This window comes from Pongo abelii, chromosome 14, assembly GCF_028885655.2.
Source record: "Pongo abelii isolate AG06213 chromosome 14, NHGRI_mPonAbe1-v2.0_pri, whole genome shotgun sequence".
In the NCBI taxonomy this organism is placed as follows: domain Eukaryota; kingdom Metazoa; phylum Chordata; class Mammalia; order Primates; family Hominidae; genus Pongo; species Pongo abelii.
The window spans coordinates 104,002,083-104,014,458 of record NC_071999.2 but is presented as its reverse complement, the minus strand read 5'-3'; positions in this window follow the sequence as shown (position 1 = coordinate 104,014,458).

The window sequence follows — 12,376 nt, the reverse complement described above, 5'->3', positions numbered from 1 at the left end:
TTAATATGACCTTCAATCAGCTAGCTCTCTGGAGGCTGAAGTTGGAAGGGACTGAGGTGAAAATTGCTGGCTTTGTGTTCTGACAGCCAGAATGCTTTTTCTACAGTGAATAAAATATATTAAGAAAATTAAAACTTTTAACACTCCCCAGAATAAGAGGCACAAATCACTTAAGTGTTAATATTCTTTTCTACTACATTTCCTATCCTGTTAATACTTGGATACCGTTCAATATCTGGACCCTTCCTTCCACAGAAATCTGTTTATTTTTCAGAGAAGGTGATAGAGAAACTCCTCGTGAAAGTCTAGATCTGGAACTCAGAATTTGAAATACCAGCCTCTTCAGAAATATTCAGAAGTTTTTTTTTTTTTTAAACAGGAAGAACTTCTAAATTAAGACCATTGTTTTAGTAGATACAATCCCAACAGAAATTATATATATGTATATATATGTATATTTATATATGTATATATATATATACGCACATACACACATACACATGTTCACCAAAAGACAAATAGGAGAACGTCCTTAGGGCACTGGTTATAATAGTCCCAAGCAGACAGCAATCTTAATGTCCGCCTATCAGCAGCAGAATAATCAAGTGTGTTATCTTCAAACAATGGGATACTATGCGGCAATAAGAATGATTGGACTGCAACTACATAATGCAAATGAATAAAGTTGGTATAATCTTGAATGAAAGGAGCCAGATTCAAAAGTGTCCATGCTCTATGACTTCATTGATGTGAAGTTCAAGAACAAGTAAAACTAATCTATGGTGTCAGAAGTCAGGGTATTGGTTGACCTTTGGGGGTGGGAGGGTTAATGACCAGCAGTTGCTTGAGGGGGCTTTTAGGGTTCTGGTAATGTCTGGTGTCTTGTTCTGAGCCCTGCGTACATTGGTGTATTCACTTTGTGCAAAGGCTTCACTTTGGTTTGATGATTGCATTTTTTATGGATGTTTATGGTATAGTTCAATAAAAAGTTTTAAAAATAATCTCATGAGGAAAATGTCCTCAAATTAATTTTATAAAAGAAATAAAGAAGGGAACTCAAGATAAAATGCATCATTGCCACAAACCAGAAGATTGACCTTTTATCTTAATACGAATCGATTCAGTGAACCAATAAAGGAGATGGACTTCACCGAAAAGTGTGGTGGAGAAGAATGAACCATCAGAAAAGGGGACGCAGCACTCATGGCTTGATAATGGTCTCTAAAAGCTTTGCATTTTTTTTTGGAGCCAAGTAATCAGCACTTACAAAATGAATTCAAAAGAAGCAGTTACAAAACCTTCACACTTGGAGATTTCAGCTGTAGATGCCAAAGCAATGTCTAAGCATTTGCTCTGCGGGGGCATTAAAGATGAGCTTGGACTTTTTGTAGAGTCCCATAGCAGTGTCATGAGGAAGGGCATCTTTTCTGGAGGGGAAGTTTTCCATTTCATGGGATGACCTCTTCTGTCCATCAGCTCCTGCATCTGATGGGCTTTGGGGCAGATTTGGTGGTTCCTCAAGGTACCAGACAAGGGCTTTTGGGAAGAAAACATTGAGAAAACAAAGTGTGAGGATGAATTCTACCTCCTACTGGGTAAAAATGCCATACTCATTTGGATCCGGATTTCCTGAGTGAATGTACATGTGTTACTGAAAAGTGGTCCCAATCCAGATCCCAAGAGAGGGTTCTTGGAACTCATGTAAAAAAGAATTCTGGGTGAGTCCATAAAGTAAAGTGAAAGCAAGTTTATTAAGAAAGAAAATAAACGAAAGAATGGCTACTCCATAGGCAGAGCAGTGGCATGGGTTTCTCAACTGAGTATACTTAGAGTTATTTCTTGATCATATGTTAAACAAGGGTGGATTATTCATAAATTTTTCTGGGAAAGGGGCAATTTCCAGAACTGAGGTTTCCTCCCCTTTTTAGACCATATACGGTAACTTTCTGATGTTGCCATGGCATTTGTAAACTGTCATGGAACCGATGGGAGTGTCTTTTCGCATGCTAGCGCATTATAATAGGCATATAATGAGCAGTGAGGATGATCAAAGGTCACTTTTGTCACCATCTTGGTTTTGGCTGGCTTCTTTATTGCATCCTGTTTTATCAGTAAGGTCTTTGTGACCTGTATCTTGTGCTGACCTCCTATCTCATTCTGTGACTAAGAATGCCTAACCTCCTGGGAATGCAGCCCAGTAGGTCTCAGCCTTATTTTACCCAGCCCCAATTCAAGATGGAGTCCCTCTGGCTTGAATGCCTCTGACACATGTCTAGCTGGCATTCGGGACTATCATTGGAAGTTTGTTCTTTCTACACACTTTAAATATTTCTCTAAATGATTTCTCTTTCCTCTTAACACTACTGCCCAATTTTGTGTTTCTTCTTACTCAAGTCCATCTTCTCTTGACCTCCCTGAACAGACCTGCTGTCTCTTAGGGGTGGGTAATGGGCTCTGGTGGAATTCAGACATAGCAGGAGGTCAAGCCTGGGTTAGTCAAGGTCAAGCTTGGACAGAGTAGTGATCCAGAAGTGGCTAAGTAGGAGGAAGGCAGCGGTGAAAGTGAGTGGGGTTGCAAAGCCAAGTGGGTCGGTCAGGGGCTGATGTGGGGTCACAGGATATTTCCATTAGCCCACAAAGCAAGGAGTAAAAGTCAGGTGGGTAGGCAGGAGTTAGGTGCAACAAATATACTTATAACAAATACAATAGTGAGGAGGTCAGGCACCAGCTAGGAATGGCAGACAGTGTTGTAACTTCTCCCCATTAAGCCTATACATATTTTATTTATTTATTTATTTAATTAATTAATTTATTTATTTAATGAGACACAGTCTCACTCTGTCGCCCAGGCTGGAGTGTAGTGGTGTGATCCCGGCTCACTGCAACCTCCACTTTCTAGGTTCAAGTGATTCTCCTGCCTCAGTTTCCCAAGTAGCTGGGATTACAGGTGTGCACCACCATGCGTGGTTCTATATATTTTTAATATGATTATCAGATGCTGTATTAGTCAGTTTTTGCTACGTAACAACCAACCACAAAATTTCAGGGACATACAACAAAACTCATTTTTTGCTTATAAGTTTCAGTCTGTGGGTCAAGTTCAGGATTGCTCCGTGCTTCTCATTCTAGGGCTCAGGGTGGAGAATCAATGGCTCCTGGGAATTTATTCTTCTAATATAGGAGTTTGGAAGTACAAGCGGGCCAGGCCAATCTGTGCAAGCATTTTTTTTTTTTTTTTTTTTTTACATGGAGTCTTGCTCTGTCACCCAGGCTGGAGTGCAGTGGTGTGATCTCGGCTCACTGCAACCTCCGCCTCCGGGGTTCAAGTGATTCTGTTGCCTCAGCCTCCCGAGTGGCTGGGACTACAGGTGTGCACCACCACGCCCAGCTAATTTTTGTATTTTTAGTAGAGATAGTGTTTCACCATGTTGGCCAGGATGGTCTCGATCTCTTGACCTCATGATCTGCTGGCCTCGGTCCCCCAAAGTGTTGAGATTATAGGCGTGAGCCACCGCGCCCAGCCTGTGCAAGCACATTTTAAGCTTCTGCTTGTGTCACGTCTGTTAACCTCCCATTAGCCAAAGCAAGTCACATGGCCATGACCAGAGTCAGTGGATGTGGAGGTTATTCCCCCTGCACCATCATGACAAGAGTGTGGATGTATAATCTTACTAAAGGAGACTAATTGGGGCCAATAGTTCAATTTACCATAGGTAAAGGTGCAAGAGAAACGTATATGAAAAAGATATACTTCTTGTCTATAAGACGGTCATTGTCTGTAGTGATGGTAGAAATGTTATTGGAAACAAATGATCATTTAGTTTTGCCCGTTGATTGGTTTCCCACTCTTTTCTATTTTTTCCCTTCTATGTGTAACAATTCTCCTGCCTTTACTGCCAAGGATCCTTTGGAAGTGCTAAGAATTTGTACTATGCAATAATGTCCCCCCCACCCCGGCCTGGTCCATTCAACAGTTATTACTGAAGTGCTTACTATATGTTGGTCATGGTCTTGGTGCTTGGATTACAGCAGTAAATCAAACAGCAAATATTCCTATTCTTGTGGCTTTCATTCTAGTGGGGAAAGACAGACAATAAAAAGCAGACACCAATATAATAAGTAAATTATATGGTAGATTTTAAAGGTGATAAAAGCTATCAAAAAGGGAAAAAGATAAGGCAACACAGAGTAAGGGCTGTGCAGATTTTCACAGGTTGCCGCTTGCAGTGAGGGGATAGTTAAACCTCATTGGGAAGGTGGGTTTTGAGCAGCCTTAAGGCAGTCAAAGGGTTCAGCCATGAGGATAACAGGGGCGAGCATGCTTCAGACAGAGAGAATAGCTAGTGCAAAGGCCCTGGGGTGAGAGCACCAAGGGGTGTTTAAAGAACAGGGAGGGAGCCTATGTAGTTAGGGTCACCTGAGTGAGCAGAAGTGGGGAAAATGAAGGCAGAGATGATGAGGTCAAGCTGTATAAGGCCTGGAGGGCCATTGTGAGGACTTTGGCTCTTATTCTGACTCACATGGGAGCCACTGGAGGTCTTTGAGGGAGGAGTGATGTGATCTGACCTATGGTTTTGTAAGGTTTACTCTAGCTGCTCCGTTGTGAATAGACTATAGGGATGCCATAGATGGAGGCAAGCCACCAGTTAGGAGAATAATGCCTTTCAGTAAGATGGCACAGTTTAGCAGGAATATGGTATGAGCCACAAAATGGATCTGCATAGGTAAGTTTAAATTTTTCAGTAGCCATATTAGGAAAAGTAAAAAGAAACAGGTGAAATTAATTATAATAACATTTTGGTTGATTCAGTATATCCACAACTTACTTCTTCATATAATCACTATAAAACAATTATTATTGAGATAGTTTAGTTTTTTAATACTAAATGTTGGAAATTCAGTGTGTATTTTATACTTGGTATCCCAGTTCGCACCAACAATATTTCAAGTGCTCAGTAGCCACATGTGGCTACTGGCTACTGTATTAGAGAATGCAGAACTAAAGAAGTCATCACTCATGTTGAAATCGCTGAGTCTAGCCTTCTTTTCACCTACTTCCAAATGTTTTGCTAAATACCAGTGGATTATGAGACAGCTGGAAAGAGTAAAGTCTAAACTCCCTATAGGCATAAAGAAAGGATTTGAAACTGGGTTGTAAAAATTCAGAAATCCAGTGTATTATTAAAAAGTTCTCCCTTTGACAGTAAAATACTATGAACACCTTTTCTTACATCAAAAAATGGCAGTCTTGAGTGTGTACCTATGAGGATTATTTTCTACTAAAAGAAACATGCTTGTTTGTAAAAAATTTTTATTCTGCAGCAATTAGACAGATACATCCTTTTATCAGGAAATCTACATCCTGGAAATCTACATCCAGACATAATCCTCAGCAGGTGGCTGACTGTTGCAAACGTGCAATGACTAAATGTCCTATCCTTGTAAAATCTGACATTTGAACAGGGGAACATTTATTATCTCTAGGTACAAACATTTGCAATCCGATAATACTTTTTTTTTAAATTAAGGAAAAGTATGTACTGATGCTTGTGTGTATGTGTATGTTTCATGTAGTATGCAGAAGAGTTAGAATTTTAAAGGAAGTAGGCTAACATTTGGTAGTCACATGTAATTTGTGTCATTATGCCTTCAGATTGTGGACTTGGAGACAGTATGAGAAGTGGAAAATGCATAGGATTTGGGGTCGGAGACTAGTTAGATTTTGGCTCTGCCATCATTTGCTGCAAAATCATGTAAACTGTGTTAAATCTCTTAACCTCAGTTTTTTTTTGGTCTGTCAAATGGAGGTAAAAACATTTTCTTCATAGAGTTCTTATGAACATTGAATTAAATACTGAACATCAACAGCCTAATACAATTCCTGGCACATAGTACCATAAAGCAAGTTACCATTCTCAGAAATGAGATTCACATTCCTGAGGGAAAATGGTAAATGCACTTTACTACAGAGTAGATTTGATTTAAATCAGGGCAATGTGTTTGCAATGCAGCAGTTGCCCAAAGGGTTATGTTCTAAAGTATTTTAAACTCTAATGAAAAGGTATATGAAGGTAGCTTTATGGCAAGGTGTATGGAAAACACAGAAGAACTGCATCTTTCACCTTCTAAGGGAGATAGATAAAGGCTAGAATGGAAAATACAGGCTGGAGGCAGCAATCTATTAAGTAAATTGAGACAAAGCTATGATTTTTACTTTCATTGTTGCTAGAGAGAAGTCAGCCGTCAGTCTCATGATGCTTTCTTTACAGAGAATCTGCTTTTGTTTTTTCTCCAGCTGTTTTAAATATTTTTCTGTTTGCTTGGTTTTCTGCAGTTTCGTAATGACATACTGGGTTTGGTTTTCTTTTTATTTGTTTAACTCGAGATTCCTTAGACTTCTGAAATCTGTGGTTTGGTGTCTTAAGTCAGTTCTGAAAATTCATCAGCCTTTATCTCTTTGAATGTTTCCTTTATTCCACTCTCCCCACAAAGCCACTCAAGCAAACAATCATGTTTGCCTGTATTGGCAAACACTTTTTAGAGCAAAAGTGGCTTTCATATTAGTATAGCTCTCTGGGTTTGTAACTTTCATTTGCCTTTAGCTCAGTAATTTATCTGCTTCTCTTGGTTGAGGTTAAGAAGATATTTTAAAATATTTTACCTAGCATTTTTAGTTGTTTTCTATGGGGAAAATTTGAGTAAACTAACTTGTCATTACCAGAAAATAAAAATTCAAAAACATTGAAATCTTACTCCATCTGGACTTAATTTTGGGGTACAGAGTGAAGAGGTAGGAATCTAACTTTTCCCCAAATGTTTGGTCAATTTTCTCATATTTTGAAGAGTACATAATTTCCCCATCTATTCAGTAAGGTAGCTACATGCCATCTTTTTAATATAACAAAATCCCAATTATTTGGAAGTTTCTGATCTGTTAAATCTGTTTGATTTAATTAAGCCGGTAACATCCTTCTTTAATTGCTATAGTTTCATACTATATTTACATTTCTCCTAGGGCAAATTTATTTGCCCATTTCTCATTATTCTTCTTTATGGGGACATATAGTTCCTATCTTAGTACATTTTACTCATTGACATTCATTCCGCTCATGTATGTATGTAAGATGCATGACTTACTTTGCTAGATTCTGGGGATATGAAGAAGTTTGACACAAAATACCACCTTGGGTGGACTTTGACTTCTAAGTAGAAAAGACATATTGTCAGGAGAAATAAAGAACTATGTGAATTAAATGACAAAGCAGAATAATAAAAGAAAAGATGTGGCATGAGTCAATGACTGCTTTTCAAGGCACTAATAAGTGCTACAAGTTGAAAACACCTCTTACATGGCGGCAGGCAAGAGAGAGCGTGTGCAGAGGAACTCCCCTTTATAAAACCATCAGATCTCATGAGACTTACTCACTACCATGAGAACAGCATGGCAAAAACCCACCCCTATGATTCAGCTACCTCCCACCAGGTCCCTCCCTTGACAGGCAGAGATTATTACAATTCAAGGTGAGATTTGGGTAGGGACACAGACCCAAACCATATAATCCACTCAGCCACATAAGAATGGGTCTTGTGCCTGGAACATTTCCTTCTTAAGATACAAAGAGTTTTTACAGCCTGTGCTGGGCTGTTACCTTGTGTGGGAATATCTTTCCCTGTTTCAGACTCAGCATATACCCCTTTGTTCTGCTGGTCTGTACATCATGTGGATAACCCCACTGTTATACCTGTGCCTCATGGGGAGGGGTTGGGGTCCTTCTGCTAAAGCACAAGATAGGTGTGTGCAGGCCATGGGCCCTGTGCCAGCTGCTGGGAGGAACTTGCTGGTTTTGGGGCACCAACGCCCTCTACTGAAGCTGATCTTGCTCCGTCTCTTTCCTACGTGAGGAGCACCTTGTTCCATCTAGTTAGTGCCAGGCCGCATTGTGTTTTCCTTGGTGACTCTGATGTGAAGATGCAGCGGGCGGAAGTGCTTGGACTTGTGCTCCTGGTGACAGGCAACAGATGCCACTTGCTCAACAGATATGGTGAAAGCTGACTTTTACGGTTGTATTGAAAGGGACACAGACCAGAAAAAGGTGGGAACACAACTAGATAGGAGGTTAGGAGTGAGGGTGGCCTTGGACATGAAAGGAGATTTAAAGTTTTTCAATTTTTTTTTATTTTTTGAGACAGAGTCTTGCTCTGTCACCCAGGCTGGAGTGCAGTGGCCCAATCTTGGCTCACTGCAACCTCTGCCTCCCACGTTCAAGCAATTTTCCTGCCTCAGCCTCCCGAGTAGCTGGGACAACAGGCATCTGCCACCACGCCCAGCTAATTTTTGTATTTTTAGTAGAGACGGAGCTTCACCATATTGGCCAGGCTGGTCTCGAGCTCCTGACCTCAGGTGATCCACCCACCTTGGCCTCCCAAAGTGCTGGGATTACAGGCATGAGCCACCACTCCCAGCCTAGTTTTTCAAAGACTTTGGAAATAAGAATGAATAGAATTTGAAATTAATTTATATGGAAGTAGAGGGTAGAACAGAAAGAGGATTCAGAGCCTGAGCAACTTTGAAAAATATTCAGCTAAGGTTCAGGAGACACCAACCATACCAGTAACTTAAGTAGGTAAAATTTATTGTAAAGAATTGTTTCCTAGTAAAAAAGCAGTTAACCATACATAAGGATAAAATGGGACTCTAGAGAGTACATGAATAGCAACTGTGGAAAGCAGCTGCGATGTCGATAAAGGGAATGTGAACAAGAAAATAACTTTAGAAAGTTAGAAGAGATCCGTGTTCTCCACAAAGTGTAGATTCAGTCCTTTGTGGAGAGGACATGAGAGCCACAGAACGTGCATCCTGCTGGTGGCAGAGACACGTGCTGCAGGGCGCAGGCTGAAGCCGGTACCTGGGAATAGCCCATTTCTGTCTGTCTGAGAAACCAGCTGGAACCAGCAGCCTTACTCCTGGCAGGTAATCTTACTGGAGGGCCTGGGCTGCAGCCGGTCTGTGAGGAAACCTGCCCTGTGGCAAGTACTGCAGGGCCCTGAGCAGGATGCATGGAAAATAACACTACACAGGAAGGAAGGAGAGTCCTTTCCTCTGGCTTTGGCCTCGCAGGGTCCCTCCAGCACCCCCATTGACAAAAACATCAAGCTAACTGGCAAAGGAGAAATGTCTACAGGGTCCAGTTCCAGTATGGCAAAGCTGGGCAGAGAACAGTGGATTTGGAGCCAAGGAGCAATAACTTAACAACTGGCACAACCTCCAGTATACAAAATCTTGCTGGGAGAAGAGTAGCCAGTTGAGCTCCCAGGCAATATTTCATTGTGCATGTGCCCTTCCTTTTGCTGAAAAGAGGTGACAGTATTGTACCAAGACAAAATCCTTAATTTAGCATACCTCTGGGGACAACAAGTAGAAAATAAAAGCATGCTAACTTTACAAATGGAGAATTGGAAACTGAAGAAGATAAGATGACTAGAAGCAAAGCACGTTAGGAGTCATTGGGAAACTTGGAAACAGCTCTCTGTATAAAACATCTTTGATTATTTTCTGTGTAACTTATGCTGTTTGTGGCCTTGGACAATCACCTCAAATGTGAGTTGATTTAATAGGTGACTGAAGAAGAAAGAAACAGAAATACTGGCTCCGATGTTCTGAAGCTACTGGGAAAAAATTTTCTTACTCTTGACTACCTTTCAACTCATGGAAGATCTGTCTGTCTCTCCATCTCCTCTTCTCCAAGTGAAATATCCCAACTATTGTTAATACTAATGGCACATGGAGAAGACCTGAGCCCTAACTCTGCTATTTATTGATTGTGTGGTTTTGGTCAAAACTGTTCACTTTCTCAAAGCACGGGTTTGACATTTCTAAGATGAAAAGTTTGCACTGGAGATTTCTAAGATTTCCTTGTTTTTGTAAAACTTGTTAAGACATTTCACTTGTAATAGTCCCTTCTCCCTCATGCATGAGCTGTATTATGCATACATCTGTCTCACAGTGTGATGTCTGGGACAGAATTCATTGATATGGGATCAGAGTGAGGCATGCCAGAAACTCCCCAGGTAAGGTCTGTTTCCATGAACTTTTTAGAAAACATAGCACAGTTTTTGAGCATGCTGGGTTCAGTTCTGTTTAGCTTATTTGCCTATAATATACACAGGAAGGGAGAATAAATGGTAGAATACTGAACCAGAGGTGGCATCAACCAGTCTCCATCATTAGGAGTATGCATTTTTGAGGGCAGAGCCTGGATAATTTTCATCTTCCCATTTGGAGAGGTGCTCAGCTCAGTGCTCTTGAGCATGTGCTCAAAAGATGGTTGGAGTGAGTAGATTATGTATGTTCCCCTTTTTGGTAGTTACATTTTATTTTATTTTAAAAACTAGTTAGTCTAGAAAAGTTAGGTGGTGTTTTGCCCGGAGCCTTATATTTTTGTAATTTGATGGATGTCACCATGAACTCTGGATCATGTCTGTTAATTTCCAGATTCAACCTTTTATTTTATATGTAATGCGAGTACCACTCTGTAAATCCATGAAAGGAGGAGTATCAGATAGGCAAGTCTCAACAATGTCCATCATGTGCACTTCCCTCCGTGGAGGGAATCACTTTGCTCACATTCCTTGATGAAGGATGAGGCCATGGCCATGGCATGGTCCCATCCCCACTTAACCCTGCTCCCTGTTCATGCACCACGAGTGGGACTTTGACCTAAGGACTGCCATTCTATAGGCTGATCTAACCTCTCTTAAATGCTCCCTGCCTCCCCATCCCCACTTGGCAAATGCATGCATTGTGAGTATGAAGAAAATCAGAGAGGTTTCTTCATTATCCCCTCTCTGTCCCTTTTATCATAGCTGGACAATGAATTCCTCTTGACTTTTAAAAATATGCTATTGTTATTATTATTATTATTATTACTTTTTGCTAAAGTAGCTCTCTTTCCCTCCCATTCCCAGCAACCATTCCAGTGCGTGGACTAGCTGCCACCTTTTCCATTTCAGCAGACAGCTCCATCAGCTTTGCTGAGAACATGAATGCTAGCATTATATTCCTGAAACTTGACATGTCTCTGCCCATGTTTACTTCCTTCCTTTCGTCTCTGAGATGCTCTGCATCTTTCTGTTTAAGGCCCCTCCCATCCATTTGTGCTTTCGGTCCTATGCTTCCCTGTGTGCCCTGTCTTGCTCTGTGTATTTTTGACTTTCTTATAAGTTGAACCTCACTCTCCGTACTGCATCTTTCCCGTCAACCTGTAAGCATATCAATAGGAAGCCCTAAATCCCTCCACCTAGCTATCAGCTAGGTTATTTATTTTTATTTGTTTGTTTGTTGAGTCAGAGTCTTGCTCTGTTGCCCAGGTTAGAGTGCAGTGGCACAAACTCGGCTTACTGCAACCTCTGCCTCCTGGGTTCTAGCAATTCTCCTGCCTCAGCCTCCCAAGTAGCTGGGACCACACAGGTGCCCACCACAATGCCTGGCTAATTTTTGTATTTTTAATGGAGATGGGGTTTCACCGTGTTGCTCAGGCTGATCTCGAACTCCTGACCTCAGGTGATCTGCCCACCTTGGCCTCCCAAAGTGTTGGGATTACAGGAGTGAGCCACCACGCCTGGGGCTAGGTTATAAAGGTGGTTTGTATGCACCTCCAATCTACTCCCAAAACTTACTGCAATTTGACATCTGCCCTCCTCCTTAAACACTGAAATTGTATTCACCAAGGCTGCAAAATAGCAATTTGGCCTTTAAATCAAGTGGACATATTTTGTTTTTTAAAAAAAATCAGATTGTGCTGTCTCCCTGGGAACTTTTGACAAATCAGTCCTAAATTCTTCACATGCCTGGCTTTGAGAATTATCCTTTCTCTCTGTTTTCCTTCAATATCTCTATTTCTTGTTGGCCTTCATGAAATTCACATCCTTTTTCATAGCTTAAACATATACACTGAAATCATCTCTATATGGATCTGTCTTTTTCACTTGATTGTGAGTGTGATTTTGAAATAGAGATGGTATTTTTTATAGCTTTATATTCTCAGTAACTGTTTTAAAGTCGTTCTTTCATTTTCTTCTTTTCTTTTTTCAGAATGCGATGTTGAATTACCTTTTGCTACATAGATAGACTTTAATCCTATTCTCAGTTAGGATTACCTTTGGATATTAGTAAAGACAGTGTCTTAAACAAGGAAGGGGCTTATTTTCTCCCGTTACAAAAAGCCAGAACCAAGCTCAAAATCCTCAATAAGGAACCAGAGTCCTCCTTCTCCAACACTCTTAGCATTTGGCTTTCATCCTCGTGGGTGAAAGTGGCTGCTGTGTGTACCTTCGGGCGTCATGTCTTCCCTCTAGGAAGGAAGAAACATGAAGGGGA